At 40.0% G+C, this 17,527-nt stretch overlaps 1 protein-coding gene across 2 annotated transcripts in view; it reads right to left on the bottom strand.

Annotated features, from left to right (window-relative positions):
- MYOM1 (myomesin 1) overlaps positions 1-1,408 on the bottom strand; it is an 80,116-nt gene extending 78,708 nt beyond the window's left edge. For both annotated transcript variants that reach the window (XM_069779095.1, XM_069779096.1), the window contains exon 1: positions 1,246-1,408. The gene's annotated coding sequence lies outside the window, so the exon portion shown is untranslated. The remainder of the gene's footprint in view (positions 1-1,245) is intronic.
- Between the last annotated feature and the right edge of the window lie 16,119 nt (positions 1,409-17,527).

The raw sequence follows: 17,527 nt of genomic DNA, 5'->3' as shown, positions 1-17,527 counted from the left end.
GGAGAAGTTAAAGGAGGCATTTCATTTACAACTTATTAGAGCAAAAGAACAAGCAGCAGACTTAAAGTCAGCATATTTAAAATGTACAAAGGCAACCTTTTTCCTCCAAACATAAAATGTCAGGACCCCACTGTCCTCAGGAGTAAGAGGAGTCTATGACAAGAGTGAGAACTAAGGCAGTAAGGCAGGAGCTGAGCACAAAGTCAGCTCTCCTGGTTCAAATCAAAGGCAAACTCTGACTCATGTCATATAAGAGGAAACTGCTTTTATAGGTATTTTATCACACTATGAGTTATGTTCTATACTTCCTCTGAAGCATCAAGCATTGCTCACAGGTCAGGATCACTTAGTTACACTAGTCTGATCAGATATAGTAGTCTGGTCCTATCGGAGATGACAAGAAACTCTGAACCTTGTAAGGATTTTGCTCCTAATTGGAGCCCTGTCTGATTATCAGATTGACTCCCATCTCTTAAGTTTTATAAAATCCATACAACCTGCACCTACTTAGTCTGTGTCCACTAATCAGCCCCCTTTAGTGTGAGGACAACACTCCTTCTCAAGATCTTCATAGCATTTCATAACTGCAGAGCTTTGCCTAAAAATATTAGTGGCCATAGTTAGATGAATATGCAGTTTTTGGAGCTGTATATTAGCAGCTGTTGAGCTGAATTTTCAAAATGACTACTGAGCAGACAGACAGTTCTGTACTTGTTCATAGGTCATAGCTACACATTAAAGAAAGTGATTTTATTGGCATTACCTCTTGCACTGTTTACCAGTGTGTGTAATTCTTTACAGATCTACTCCGTCAAGCAGTGAAAATAGTGAAATAGATAAAAACCAGAAACTCTTGTAAACAGAAAAAAAAAAATTTCCTTCAACTCAGTCAATGGCTTTACAAATCAGAAGACATCCTATACACTAGAAAATAGTTAGATTATTTACACATTCTCTAAGCCCAAAGGAGGTTACACAACAAATTGCTCCTGTATCTCAGTAACCCATGCTTCATTTGAGAGCACTGTGGCAATATGCAAGGATAGTTGAGTTGATAATAAGTGAACCCTTGCACTACTTTGATTTGTTTCACAGCTGAACCCTCAGATGTCTTCAGTTCATGTCCACAAGTCCCTCAAATAACTGCTGAGCTGAGAAGAATAAAGGGAGCTACTCTCAACTTGGCATTACAGATTCAGATTAAAAATAATCAAACACATATAATCTTCTGTCATTAACACTTACCAGGGCCCAAATGAATGGCAGTAAATGCAATAGCTCTCAAGTGGATGAATAGCAGAAAAACACAGCAATGATGAAGCCAGCAAAGAAAGAGGTAGTCAGGACGAGGGGTAAGGACTGGACTTCAAGGTCCAGAACAAAAATAATGCCTGCAGTCAGTGGAATGTCAGAGCCTTAGTCCAGACCTTTTATGGCCAGGGTGGTGATAAATATAGCATCGAAGAGGGAGAGAGGCAGAGACAGATACCGATACCCTGTGCTATCTCTGTGCAAAGACACGATGACAGCAGCTTCGAACTGAGAGTTCTCCCTTTTAATTATCTTCACTAAATTCCATATAAAATCAGCATTCCAATTCAAAATGATTTCTAGGATTTTTTTCCTCAGCTAAATCAGATTTAAGAGAGAAAAAAATATTATTGTGTTATGAACCAGAAACTAGGAGAGATCAGTCCCTGTATTGACCTTTGCCATGGTACAAGAATAGGAATATTTTATGGGTTCCTTTCTTTATTTTTAATGCCAAGCCACAGTGCATGTAATGTAGATATTTCAGCTTAATGACAGACAATCTAGAGAAGTAATTAGCAGCAAAACTCTATAAAGCCATACACTGTGTTACAATTCAATACTTTGTTCTGTTGACAAAGTGTTACTTTTTTATCATCTTATTTAAGATAAAATACTAAATCAAGTACATGACCTCATGAGGCATTTAAGTAGATATAAATAACGCAGCTCTATGACCCAACTTCTTGTTTCTAAATTAAACAGTATTACCTCTAGGGATAATAGAATGGGCTTGTCTTCTTTCATTTTGGTCACAACATTTTGGCACCAATGTGTGTCTGAATATTACATCAGAACAATTTCCATCATCTGAAGTTTAGTATGTGGAATGCACTGTGATGTCATTGTACATACAGATTTTTGCTCTGCACTGTACGTTTGACTTTCAATGCAAGTGATTAGGTCCACTTTGTGCATTTGCATTGACAGAAAGATTAACCCTCTCAGTTCTGCTATAGCCACTTTGCACCACACCCACCACACAACACAACTGAGAACTTTCCAGATCCTCCTCCTCTGCTGAGGCATTTCCCCTTGAGGGTGGAACCCCCAGCAGAAGGTCTGGATGAGGCCAGCGGGTCCCAGGCTTTTCTGTATAATGGTTCATCCGTACCCTCTTCTTCACCTCACTGCCTTGACTCCACCTGAAATCTCTTTATTCTCCCCACTAGCTACTTGTTCCCTGGGGAGCCGCTACCTCCTGCCTGATGCTACACCATGGAGTAAGTTCATATGCCCCTTCATCTCCCACATCAGGAGCTGCTCAGCTACATTAACCATATGGGCTTTTGGTCTTTGCTCCTGAGCACAGAAAGTATGGCCAGCAGAAAGTTGTACAGTCACAGAAACTGTATCTTGGCTCAGGAAACTGGCCAAACCTGCAACAGGCAGAATGAAAAATGGAAACCCCTATATAACTTTTTCTTCCCCTCAGAATTCTGTGCCAATGGCAGCACCACTGAGCTATAGAATGTGTAATAATGTACATTCTTAATTAGAGAAGGTCAGGGCCTCAGTGGATGGACTCCTGGATTCTATTACGGACTCCTGATCCACTCCTTCACCATGGGTTATTTGCACTGACATCTTAAAAGACTTAATGACATGCAAATTGCTTTTTAAAAAGTCAGAGAGATGTAGAGAAATGAAAACAATTAAACATCTCCTTTCTCTGCTCTCATTGCAATACAATTTGTATAGATCACAGGTGGGGTATAAAAATCTAAACATTTTCAGTGTTTTTCCAGGTATAATGGCACTACCAAGTCCAATACAGTTTTCAAATTCTGTGCTGCCTCTGTTTATTCTGTAAATAAAATGAAGATAGAGTGTGGCAGGAAAATCTTTTGAGTTCTTTCATTATTTTGGCACTTAAATTTACACACTTTTATCTGGCTTTAAAGTGAGATAATATCCACAGTTAATTTTAAACCACTTAACTCCTATTTGAATATTAAAGTGCATGTTTCAAACCACTTGGAGCTCTGTAAATCTCAGAATCCCTGCAGCATTGTGTATCCACATGTATTTAGTCACATTGGTCCTGGAAGAGAGACTCTTTGGAAATGTTAGTTCTGTCTTCTGCTAATTAAAATTACATAGTGCCAGAGATCCATTTGTTTTTCTGAATGGGAAAGCTTGAAGATTAATTTAGAACCTGACACAGTGGAAAAAATAGCTTTCTAGACTGTTTGTCCATTGAAGTTTTGAGAGCTACAGGATCCTGTATATGTGGGTATTAGCCAAATTCCACAGCAGCCAAGTCCATCTCTTTCACTAGAGTTGAGTCTAAAATAAACTAGCAAAACATCTTTTGGAGGACAGAGTTTTTGAGTATGTGTGTTGTCTTCTAGAATTTATTTTCAAACTTGGGTCCAATTTTCTGAATGGATTCCCAAAAAAGACATTTTTCTCCAGAAAAAAAATCACTTTGGGAAGATGTGCTATTCTCCATTATACCCTAGCCAGCCATCTTCATAACCCATTGAAGACAAGGGAGATCTGTGTTCCCTTACCTTTGCCCATGAGAAGGTCTTACTGTCCAGGTAAAGTCAATCTCTGTTTCTGTTTATTCTACGCATCACTCTCAGTTCATGTATTTCACATGGAGTCAGACTTGTAACAGAAGGGACTAGGAGCAGCCTGCTGCAGCTTGAGAGTCTGGCCTCACACCTGGAAGACCAAGTGCAAGACCACTTTCTTCTTGATATGGATAGAAATTACATTCAAAGTTCCCTGTAGCTCTGATAAGGGAATTTCTCCTCTCTGATGTGGAGGCTGGGTTGGATAATTATTATCCCAGTAAAAAAGGCGCTCAGACTCTGTAAGGTATTAGTCAAAATGTAATGTATTAGTGCTAACACTATAAGAAGAAAATAGTATAGATAATCTTACATCCCCTTATATGCCTGGAACCCCAAGCAGCGTAGCACCAAACAAGACTCCAACCCATATGCAGAACACCATGCAGACCCTGTCAGAAGAGGATCCCCTGTTTCAGTCATTTGAGCTATTACAGGATTTTCTTACAAGAAAACAAGTCTATTTATCATTTCTACCGTCAAACAGAAAGGATGTTCACAAGAGAACTTCTTGCTGCGCTTTGGATACAGGCAAGGCCATGCAGGTGTTGTAATTGCTGGTAACAAGTGGGAGCTGCCTGCAGGCTCCTCTGTGCAATTAGCTGGCAAAGTTAAACCTGCAGCTGAGGGATGTGTGCAGCACAGCACAGCCTGAAGGCCACGCCATACCTGCAGCACAGCCTGGCACAGCACAGCACACCACAGGCCTGAGCATGCTCAGGTTAACTGCTGTGTGGATCACTGACTCCTCCATGTACAGAGGTCTCCAGTCAGGATGATGGCACGGCTCTGCCTCTCAGCTTCCTCACTGCCAACGCATGCATGGGAGAGACCAGTCCGCTCTCCTTCCTTCTGCCTGTTGACAGGCAATGATGGAAAATCATTTTTTCATAAATTTAGCAAAGCCCACCTCTACCTGTTCCTGCTTGAAGTTATCTTTCTGCACCATGGGTGGCCTGAACCATACACAGTACTCCAGAGGAAGTTTCATTAGAGACCATTACCCTCATACTGTGACACATTTCTGTCTCTGCTGAAAAAAACCCTCAACTGATTAACTTTAGAATTGCATTGGCCTTTTTCACACATATATTACACTGGCAGCTTACAGTCATTCTGGCTAACTAATGTCTTCAGGTCTCTTCTGTCCTCTGTCATTTCCAGCTGAGGCAACCTAGTGACATCTTACATCTTATGACCTTACACTTCGTACTACTGAATTTCATCTCTATTAGTCTAAGCCTTATTCCTACATAATACTCTAATCTTTCTTTCAAGGATGGATGCCCCTCAATGTTATGCAGTCAGCAAATTACATTAGCATCTTCCTATTTTTTTATAAGACCACCAGCAAAAACATTAAATATTGCTCCCAAGACTGTTCTTTTGTTACTGAAATCTCTCCCCCAATTCTTCCCTTCTCAACAAAACCTGGTATTGCTTGTCTAGCCATTGGGCTAGTGTGGGGCTTGGCTGCTGTACACCTCTTGTGTAAATTCTCCATTTTAACTAACAGTTTTCCAGGTAGTAGGATAACAAATCCAGATGGACTCAATCAGTTACATTTCTACTGCCTGGAAAATTATTTATCATTTTATTAAAAAAAAAAATAGGTGACTTGATCTGTTCTTCCTGATTTTGTTCTTCTTGCTGTAGATGGATTACATGATTTATTCTTACTGAGCACATTCCATCCAGATTTCCATTTCCCTCCAAATCTTTGATAACTTTTTCTTCAAAAATAGTTTTAAAGAAAAATTTTTCCAAAAGCCTTTCAAGATATTGACTGTTGGTGCCTAGATCAATTTTCCATAGTACAGAAATATTTGCCTTACCATTATTAGTAACATTTATTCCACCGTGTCTCTCTGGAACTGGAAGTGTCCCATAACAAGTTCATTGCTGGCAGCATTTATTTTCCTTCATAACATTTTAATGGTTTCTGTTCATATTAAAACCGCACCCTGAGAGCCTATAGCAGACTCCTAGAGCTATTCCAACAGAAAATTCTTATCATTTCTTTAAGTGGCTTTGGCACTTACATGGTTTTTCAATCCATAGTATCTCCTGTCATTTTAAATTGCATATCAAAACAGATGGTTGTCCTATAGTCTATCAGTCAATCTTTCCTGAACACCACAGATCCTTCAATACTTTTATTCCAATAACAATGGGTAGTTTATGTTACCCTCACTCTATTTAGTTTTACATCTTGGAAAGATTGGCCAAAACACCCTGAAGCATGACTGCTGAAGGACCAGAGAGTTGCTCCAACTGCAGATAACCCAAAGCCAGAAAACTTGACTGAGGTATAATATTTGAGCTCTTGCCACTTGGTTACGCAGCTTTTAGAAGCAGATAATATACTTCAAAACATGAGTTAAGTAGTTTGGCCAGGGTATTAGCCAAACGGAGGTGCCCAATGCCCAGGGCTGGGGCTACCCTGGTGCCCTCGGCTGGCCTGATCCTGGCTGGGGCGGTGGGACAGGCTCCAACTGCCAGGACCTGCCCTCATGGACCCCATGGGCAGCCCCCACAGCCCCCAGGGAGCCTGGACCCTTAAACAGTGACTTTGTATTGATTGTCTTCCCCTTTCCTGTTATTAAAAGTCTGTTTAACTGCATTATTACAAAGAAAACAAACTGTAGAAATCATCTCACCCAGGTTTAAGCCACTGTTGCAATGACATGAAGCAATTGCCTCAGGTATTACAATAATCATTACCACAATCATTCAGGCATAGCTAACACAAATTTACCACCCAGTACACAATAGCAACTTTCACTTTCCTTGTCATCACATTGACTGATGAAACACTTTTGAATCAATCAAATGTTTCCATTAAAGGAAAGGATAGTGACAATGTCTTAACAGAAAAAAAAAAAAAAAAGAAAAGGTTTTAGTTGTCACACTTGGAAATTATTTCCAATATAATAATTAAGCTGAACAAAGTTTCAAGGAAAATTTGCATCAGAAATTTACAAATTGATTGTTTTATTCAATGTTCCTTGCAGGACAGAGCCATCAAATTTAAAACATCAATTATGAATGAAAAACTCTTCCAGAATTTGGGGATGTAATGCAAAAAGACCTGGTGAAGACAAAGAGGGGAAAATAGACTGGAGCTTAGTATTTGAAGAAGAGAAGGAAATACACTGAAGAAAAGAAGGAACTGAGATTAGAAGGATCCAAACACACCAGTACTTTTTATAAATATTTAGACAGTTAATCAAATGATTTGAATAGTTTTTTCCAGTCACTTAAAACATCTGCTATAGCTAGTGGCTTCAGGCTGCAGTGCAGTCATATTCTACAAGGGCAATAGTTTATTTAACTTTGAAATGGATCAACTCTGAATTGCTTCAAAGACTGGAGAACGTATGAATTTGCAGGGCAAGACCAGTCCAGTTTCCTGATGGATGGCGGTCAGTACTAGATGGTTCAGGAAAAGATACAAGAAATCACACAGTGGACAGGTTTGCAACATCCTTTCTGTCCTGGTTTCAGCTGGGATAGAGTTAACTGTCTTCCTAGTAGCTGGTACAGTGCTATGTTTTGAGTTCAGTATGAGAAGAATGTTGATAACACACTGACGTTTTCAGTTGTCGCTAAGTAGTGTTTAGACTAAAGTCAGGGATTTTTCAGCTTCTCCTGCCCAGCCAGGGAGAAAGCTGGAGGGGCACAAGAAGTTGGCACAGGACACAGCCAGCACAGCTGACCCAAAGTGGCCAACGGTGTATTCCATACCATGGGACGTCACATCTAGTATAGGAACTGGGAAGTGGGGGCAGGGAATCGCCGCTCGGGGACTGGCTGGGTGTCGGTCGGCGGGTGGTGAGCAATTGCCCTGCGCATCATTTGTACATTCCAAACCTTTTATTACTACTGTTGTCATTTTATTAGTGTTCTCATTATCATTATTAGCTTCTTCTTTTCTGTTCTATTAAACCGTTCTTATCTCAACCCATGGGTTTTACTTCTTTTCCCAATTTTCTCCCCCATCCCACTGGGTGGGGGGGAGTGAGTGAGCGGCTGCGTGGTGCTTAGTTGCTGGCTGGGGTTAAACCATGACACTTTCCAAGGGAATGTTTCACCTTAACATTTGTTGTTTTATCAGTTATTTTATGACCTTATAACTCATGTGACTTACAGGAGAAGTTGTGGTAGCTTAACAAAGTCCTTTATTAAAAAATACAAGGTTTGGAATAGTTGTTTATAGTAAAACTTCAGAATTCAGTATAATGCTAGTCCTGCAGATGAGAGCTCAACCTTTACTGACTCTCTGAAGATCAATTTGGATTTGGTTACTTTATAAGCTGTCGAAAGTCACTAGTTCCCATCTGTCTTTTTCTTGCTGTAGCTTGTTTCTGGCTTTCTACCAGAAGCTGTCAACGTCCTATCAGCATGTCCATGCCTCTTTCTCTGAAATCTCCTTCAGCAGGACACACCATCAAGGTGGCAGCAGTCTTCCCCCACAGCAGCTGGAAAGGAGCAGAGGACCACTGCCTGATTTCTAATGACTGGGATTCTCAAATCAGCACCTTTATACCCAAAGCAAGCCTCGTAACTCACTGTAAGGTTAAACAACAGCAGTGACAAAATGCCAATCCTAATCTAGCAAACCCATCTCCTCCAAGTCATTTAGCCACACTAAATTTCAGAAGTGCTCCTCCAAAATACTGTGTGTGGCAGCAAAGAAAAAGAATTACTTCTGGATGTGTCATTTACACCTCTTTTCAGTATTTCCACCATGTAAGCTGCAGTGATGTTTAGTGGGAGACATACGGCATATGGGCAACAGATGTGCCCACACCCCACTGGCTGCCGTGGCTCCTGAGGAGAAGGGACTGCAGGTTCACTGCCAGAGAAAGGGATCTCTGTGACTGCAGGTGTGGGAACTAAGAGGAGGTACCAAAAGCAACTTACAGGGTGGGGGAGGGCCAAGCAGGGGGTGAGATTCAGCTATTAAAATATCCTCCTCTGCCTACACAAGCAGCTGGCTTAGAAAGCAGAACATCTTTTTTTCCCGATAACAGCCGTCACAGCATATAGGTTTATCCATGCTAGATATAACTAACTAAATCCAGCATCAGTCATGGTGTAGCTCTGGCAACACAGAGCTCAGCATAGGACCTTTTCACCTGCTATTTACTGAGCTAATCAGTTTAGGATGCTTTTCAGTCAGCTGTGATGTTGGCACTGCTGCAGGTATACAGCTAGCCCAAATGAACTGGTTAGTTTAAAGTGCTCTCAGATATATCTCTAGATGATGGCTGTGTAGACATATCATTAACTACTCTTTCAGCACAAGAGCTTGAGGTCATCAAGGCTCTGTTAAAACCCAGGTGATGTTATACAATAAGACATATCATAACTGTGCATAACGAAAAAGCCCTGCCTTCTAATGAAAGCAACAAAAAAGAAAATTACTTACCTAGCACATAGAGTGCTATTAAGTCGAAGCGATGCTTTTACAGCCTTTATTCTGTCCCCGTGTCTGATTACATGTTTGTAGTCAGTACGCAGCATGTCCACATTACTTGGATATGGATGCGCGTTGATCACCTCCTCCCTTGCTCTTCTTCTTGTGCTATTCTTAAAGGCCCTACCCTTTACTTTTCACGTACAAATTTTCCCTTCAAAGCACCATTTTGCATGCTGATGTTGCTTGTCACAATTTGAGACAAAATATTAAACCATGATATTTGGCATGTCTTTTTTGGTCTTAGAAATATATATATAAAGTTACCATCTAGCATGCTGTCATGCTCCCAGGAGCTCAATTTCTGAGACCTTAAATAAGGTCTCAAAAGGCTGAGATATGATGTAATATGGCAGAAACAAGTGACATATGAACCATTTTTGTCATGCAAAGCACAGGCTGTTGCAATGTTGAGTGTACAGCTTGGCCCATTCTGCGTACTCAGCTTCTCATCTACAGTATTTTTCATGTAGTGCTTCGGTCATTTTAAATGGATGTTGAAAACAAATCATTGTCCAATTGAGCTAAAAATCTTTCTATTAAAAACCTTTGTACTGTTTCACACCAGCTACTTTGAATCTCTTCCACGCTTTGTCACTGCTCAATCTCTGTGTGGAAACTGCATGAAGATTTTATATGTGCTTGTAAATTTGACAGGCACGTGTAATACAAATTTATTCAGAATATGCAAATTGATAGGGGGAAACATTCTCTCGCTGCCTTTTTTTCCTGAGTGTGATGATGATTACTGTTGCTTTGCATAAATCACAGCAGAGCTGTGGGAGCTGGAGAGATACAAGATGCAAGCTTCCCATGTGAAGTCATTTGTCAAAAATCTTCCACATGCTAATGTGCTTTCAAAAGAATCACCATTTTAGATTTAAGATATTGTATCTCATATCTCCCAGGTGGGTTAATATTTTAAATATGACTTCATTTTACTTTTATTTATAAGCCTGGATTTTTCATCAGTTCTTATTTTCTTGTGTCAAAACTTTTCCATGTAGTATGTGTCATGGCCATCTCAGCCAAACTGGAATTCCCTATATGTTTTAAATTGGACCTCTTTCCATTTGAAAGAACAGTTGGGTTTTTTTTTTAATCCATGTTATTAATTTTTAAATAAAAAATTCTGAATGTTGGCCCATAAAGAATTATTTTCTTACCATATCGGAAAACAGGCAGGAAGATTGCAAATATAAATTAAATTTATTTTAGATCGTTTTTATTTTAAATAGTCCTTTCTTCAAAACCTTCAAAGATCAGTCTAGCAGACAAAGAAAATAATTTCATGGGAATCTTAACAGAAACCCAGCTGCAATATAATGGTTTGCAAAAGGAAAAACTGATTTTCTCTATGCCTGTGGGTCCTGTTCTTGCAGCCACTGACTTTTCTGGAGAAACCCTGCTGGAGGATCTCACAGATGAGTAACTGTCAAGCATTACTAATAGGCTGAGACAGAAACATTCTCAGCACCAGATAAAAAATGAACTTTGAGTATGTGATTAACTTCCCATTCTTTTCAGGTTTCCAAGAAAAAAAATCTCACCCAATGTCTGTGACAAAACACCCCCATTTTGCTGGCCAGCTTGGTAATTTGGTACTTCTCCCCTTACTGAACCATAGGAATCTGGGAAATTTTCCCAGTCTGTAACCATCACCACTGCATGCTACCCACAGCATAAGAATTAGAAGACTTTGGTTCATATTTCTTCTTTTTTATAGACTTTTGTCTTGTTATTCTGTGTTCTTCCTTTACTTTTTTCTCTCTTTCCCATGAGTGTTTTGCTCTTCACAGGATCTTAGTATTGCTTGACTGCACAAAACACTGATTTCTAAATTTTCCTTACACCATAGGGAATAAATATTTAAAACAATGTACCCCTAGCAGAATTTCTAAATCCAGCTCTACTTCAGTTGTGGTTTACAGTCACACTTCTCCCTAATGAGTCAAATTGCGAGCAGCACTGTAAGACCAGCCTTTTAAGCTACTCTGATTGGTCTGCATGTCTGAAGTAAAATAGAAGACTGGTTATTACTTTTGTTGGATTGTGTTTACGCACTTGGAACAATATTCAGTTGCCAAGAAAGTCATTACTGATTTTAAGCAGAGAAAATCTTGGAAAAAAATAAGCCCATGTGTAAGTGAAGAACTTCAGAAATTGGTCACATATTTTATAAGATAGGATTGCTGGTGCTAGACGGAGGACAAGTGTCCCATCATTTTACTGTAATCTCTCTATTTGCCATTATTTCTGTCTAACTAGCTTTATGTCTGTAGAAATTTGCATACTGTTTTCCATCTCAGGGTATCGTACTGCTAGTCCAGCTAATAATTTCTAGTAATTAGTTTACTATCAACATACAGTAAAGTGCATCTGAAAGGCAATTTGGATCTACAATGAGAATCACAGAATCACAAAATAATTCAGGTTGGAAGGGACCTGGGTGGTATCTTGTTGAACCTCCAGCCCAAAGCAGGGTCAGCTGTGAGACTCAGCTGTGAGATTGTCCACAGCCTTGTTGAGTTGGGTCTTGAAAACCTCCAGTGATGGACACTACACAACCTCCCTGAGCAACCTGTCCTAGCCCTTGACTATTCTAACAGCTGAGAGACAGGAACATCATCCATAGAGCCTCATAAACTTGGGGTTTCTCCTCCAGAATCATAGCTTGATTCTTTGTTTGCATTTTTAAAAAACTGTGATACATTTCTGGCTCTACAGTCTGGTATTTGAACTCCTCCAGAAAACACCAATGCACACAGGTTGCCAGTACTCTAAAAGTTGCAGAACAATAACAGACTGTTTGGAGATCTGATGACAGATTTGTTTTTAAAATCCCCACAGTTTAAACAGTTCTGTATTTTACTATTCTTGTTACTGTTTCAGATCCATTAGCACCAAAGTCAGCCCCAGAACCAGTAGTTTATCAATGGCACAAAGCAAAGCAATTTTGCTCCATTGCACAAGTTTCCAGTGTCTAACTGTGGTTGCAAAGCTTTTCTTCAGCCAAAGGTCTGACTTTTGGCAGTGACAGGCTCTAAAGAAGATTTAAAGGGTATTTTTACCTTGCAACCTACTTGCCCAATTTTCCATCTCCCATCCTATGTCCCCATCTCACACTTTCCAAACTTTGCCTTAGCCTGGAAAATCAGTGGCAGAGCTCAAGTCATTGGGCTGAGAGCATTTGAAGAGATGCAGGTGGTGAAAGCCTCTCAGGAGAACAGGTTTCCCTACAGTCAGTTGAGTGCTATCACCAGAGGGTACGTTTTTCCTAAGAAGGCAAACCTTGACATCTGGGTGATCCCTGGACATAGCTCGAGGAAGGATTAGTGCTGCATCACTGCTAGATTGTCATCAGGGCTCACAGAGTTACAAACATTTAATATGAGCAAGTATATGATGTCCAGAAACATGGTTAGGTCTTCAGCTATATGTCCTGATGAAGGATGTGGACCTGAGAAGAAGGAAATAATCTTTCCATAGGTTTCTGAAAGAGCTGTATACTAATCCACAGAAGCTGAAGTGGTTTCAGGAGTTTAATGACCCATATGAAGGAAGATTAACTTCTTCACGCTGGACAATGGCAAGGGAAAGACACCGATAACAGTCGTCCATGTTAGACACAAGCAATCTGTATCTGCCTTATTTAACGCTGAAAGCACTGAGCTGTACTGATATTGCAAGCTGTGAGAACACGGAGCTGTGGCAATGATAGGCATTTTAAAATTTGAATCTGTTCCCTAAAATTGCTGAATAACACTAATTTTCAGAGCACTGCATGTCTGAATTATGTGTATAACCAATAGATCAGTATTCTGAATGTAAGCTCAGACTAGCTAATCAACCACACGGTTATTTGCATAGATCAGTGAAAACTGCTGAAAGCAATATTGATATTCACAATCTCTAGCAAACACTGCAATGCCTTATTTGTTTTTTAATTTTTCTTTCCAAGTGTCAGATACAAGTATAATATTCCTTCACTGAAAATAACTTTGAAGTAATGAGCAAACAGAAACCAACTGTACAATTCACAAAGCTCTTTAGTTTCAGTCCCTTCTTAGCACAAGTTCTTAAAACAAGCTTGTAATGTAAAATTGATTTTGGAATTCAAATACAAATAATTTTACTTAGGAGAAGCAACTACCTGGGAAAGACACCTCTTAAGAATCCCAGAATACTTCAAGGAAGAAAGACTATACATTAGGGCATTACTATTCAGGAAGTAGTATTTGGGGAGTCTGTGAACAGCACTCATGGGGTGAGCTGCATATACACTTAATTAACAGCCAGCTTTTAATAACGGTGGACTTAAGAGTTCATGGGAAACTAAAGATTCATTCACAAAGTGGGCAGGCAGATGTAGGGCTGACAAATCTGGCTTTTCAGTCTGCCCATGGAGGTGGAAGGCAACAAGGAGATACGACGTAAGAACCAAATTTGCGCAAAACTGACCAGAGAATATAGCACTGGAAATGTATGTCAAACTCCAGTCATCTAAGTCAAATTTGCAAACATTAAAATCCTGCTACATAATTGGCTTTGTAACTTTTCCTTTCTTTTTTCTCTCCTTTCTCTGTAGCACAATTAAATGGAGATCTATTTCCAAAGTACATTGTGAACTATTTGGTATTTAAAGCTTCTGAGTCACAATCACTTTGCCGCTGCACAGCTATGTCTTATTCTGAAAATGGTTTCTCTGAGAGTTTGCTCAGTAGAGCAGGTACCACCCCTACTTAGCACCAGCATTAACTTTGCTGGCCAAGGAAGATGTTGCAACCTGATCCTCTGCAACAACTGAAAGGCTTGTGATCTCCTTGCTTTGCTTGCATTTTTCCTGCTCACCTAGTAAACATGCTACATGGGCAGCTTGGCAGCCATTTGAAACCTGCCTGGGATCTGGCATTAATAATTCTGCATTTTTGTCACAGAATGTCTTTCATTCTGGTGTCCTTGTACATGTTTCTTCTGTGATTAACGTTAGCTGTCTCCCGTTCAAGAAGTTGGAGGGATACCAGCATCCTGATTTTTGCCTTTCTGTGAGTCTCTGAATTGTTCTGATAAGTGTATTATAAACATCTTTGTCTGCATATGCCCTCATTACTTGATCTCATTGTGGCTGGTAGTGAGCTGGCAATGGGGCGGAAAAGCTCTTTTGCCCAGGTACTTTATGCTTTTGAACTTCTAATAAAAGCTCCTCCAGCACTTGTCCCCTGTGTATTAAAACAGGCTAGATGAGTAATTCAGAGAACTACACACAGAGGGCTGTATTCTTTGTACATGATCCTAAAATGCCGGCTAACATAATTGCAACACAATCTCTTTATTGCAAGAGATGCTGCTCTGCATGGCCCATTACACTGCTAACCCCGATGGGTACGATCCCTAATCTTTATATCTATCATGAGAAAAACAGTGGAAGGAAGACAGCCTCTAGAATTATTATCTCTGTATACATACAGTCTTTGGATTAATTGGAAACACTCCTACAGATAACAGCATAATCTTTGTAGGAATAATTAGAACAGTGATACAGACCTACAACACTTGACTTTATTAGATAAAGTTAGAAGAGTGTGGAGTCTGGAGTTTATATGGTTCACTGTCTTATGAAGCTAATACCAACCCAAGGACTAAATGTGCACAGCAGAAAATGTGGGACGTATCTTTGTTTACTATTTATAGTCACATGCAAAAGGAGAGGGGAAGCATTTGTCCACTACATGTGTCTTATTTTCTATGAGATTGTCCAAATTTGAGCCCATCTGTTGACCATTTATCACCTCGTGGCAGCTCTTTGTAGTTTAGCCACAGTTACTGTATTTGCTCTTGCAAAAAAGGTTTATTTAAACATTGCTTTAGCTCTGGCCAAAGAAAATTAAAAAGTTAGCTACAAGGGAGAGATCAAACTGAAGAGTTCAAGACTATTTTCACATTCTGTGGTTTTATGAATTAAAGTTTTAGGTTACTTAACTTGCAGAGTCTGAACTTGAAAGTTTCAGATTCTGATGGGATTTTGGGGAAAATATTTGCAATTAATCCACACTGGGGGAAAATAGCAACATTTTGGGACCAGAAACATATTCTTCTTAAAGATTTTTGCCAGTATTTTCCTGTATTTATCTATATATGATGAAGAAACAGCTTTCATTAAGCCATTCAGAGACAACTTAAAATTTTTAATACTTTTATTTATCATTACTTCCACAGGTCTGAAACCATCATTAAAATAAAACACACAGTGAACATTTTTTAGCCGATATCAGATTTCTCTCATTTTGCCTACAGAAAAAATGTTAACTTACTAAGCATACCACAGTACTTAACACTTCCCATCAACTTAAAAGTCCTGTATTTAGGGTTTCAGAGTGGAAGGGTGTGTACTGCTCTGACAGCTGAATCCTGAGCCCCCAGCTGTAAGTGCGGTGCACGTCTGAGAACAGCCCTGCAAAAGGCATTAGTGGCTTCTGACACAGGGCTGATTTTTCTGCTTACCCTCCTGCATATGCATAAAATTTTACTCTTTCATTATAGCTCTCTAGGGACTGTTACATTAGCTGGCAGAGTAAATACAAAGGGAATATGTCCCTTCTCTGTCCTAATGCCAGCAGGGACTCATGACCAGATGCAGCTGCGTAGTGACTGCTAGAGGGTTAATAACAGCTGCTGCTGAGCTCCAGAAATTCCTGGTGGAGCAATTAAATTCTTTTGCTGCCGGGTTGCTAATGAAGAGGGGAATGCTCAAGTGAGCCGAGTCTGGTCTCCTGCAAGTGCTGCCTGCCCTAGCAGGGGAGTACCTCCCTGGGAAGGTGTGGGAGCAGTGGGAAATCCAACCTGCAGCAAGGAAGCCAGAGTTCTGTGTTCCCCCCTGCAGCTCCTCCAGAGAAAGCAGCAAGGGTTGGGCAAGCCGAGTTTGGTGGGAAAAGGGCTGGAAACTTAGGAGCTTGTCCTTTTCCCTTCCTTGAAATCAGTACAAAGGGAGGAAAAGGGGAAAAAGGGATTTTATTACACCAGTCAGATACACCAAGTAAGCCTTTTTGGGGTGTAGTCTTGGAGGAGCACTGTCTGTCAGCAGCTATTCTGCAATATGAGATACTCACAAGAAGACTACCATTAAAATGTGAATATCTAGAGGGACTGCAAACCAGTGTTTTTGATTCCCCCTACCATTTGCAATCATCTCCTGTTCGCTATTATCACTCTAGAGCCATGGGTCAGATTACAGTTCTGGGTGGAACATTTGGAAAATGATTATGCTTTCCCTTATCCCCACTTTGAGTTGGAGAAGTTGAGTCAAGTTACACATGCCATTTCATTTATTGTCTGGTTTCTGGTCTCAAGGTTGCTTTCATGTGTAAAATGGCCAGAGGCTTAATACTTTGTTTTTTAAAGTGAGGTTTCCTTTTTAAAAGCACAAAAGCCAGCTCTCTAAACGAGGGCTTTTGAGAGGTCTTCCCATCTCATCAACAGAAAAAATTTTATTTCCTTCCATAGCTGGCAACAGGGTGCCAGTGCAGTCCTGGGTGCAAGCAGAACATGCAGCTAATGTTCAGTGGGATAGACTTACAAATAGGAAAATTTCAAAATATTTTTTTAAAAGCATTTTTGTCTTTGTCAATTTTTCACAGTCCTCATTAAATCCTCATTACTTTTCCCATGCTACACAAGGGAGAGAACATGTTCTTAATCCTAACATCAAAATTAACATGTTCCTGTGAGCTATCCAGGTAGACTTGAACTAGGAAGCGTGGCTAGAGACGGAAAGTGTACCTAGAGCTTTGTGAAGCTGGGTTTAATTTGCTGTGTTTGTTTGCTCATTTTTTCATTGTAATTTGTTTGTTCACTGCTGTTTGTGTGCTCATTTCATCAATTCTCACTGAAAAGCGTGCATAAACTACGAGTTCTCCATTGGCTTTCAGGTTTGAATGAAAATCACCCCAAATCTCATTTTTTCCAGCTTTTGGCCTACTCTAGAATATTTGTTTTCATATACTTTCCAAGCACTTGGATATTTTATTCAACCCAGATTTATTCAAAATTTCCTTCTGGCCTGTTCTAAATTCGGTCCAGATTCAGAGGAAGATTTGCAAACCTCATTCAAGTGGTAGGTCAGCTCCAGCTCATCTCGCTCACACAGGTGCCTCTG

This window comes from Haliaeetus albicilla, chromosome 3 (genome assembly GCF_947461875.1).
Source record: "Haliaeetus albicilla chromosome 3, bHalAlb1.1, whole genome shotgun sequence".
Classification (NCBI taxonomy): Eukaryota; Metazoa; Chordata; class Aves; order Accipitriformes; family Accipitridae; genus Haliaeetus; species Haliaeetus albicilla.
Note: the sequence above shows the minus strand (reverse complement) of the source record. Positions and strands in the feature narration are given on the sequence as shown.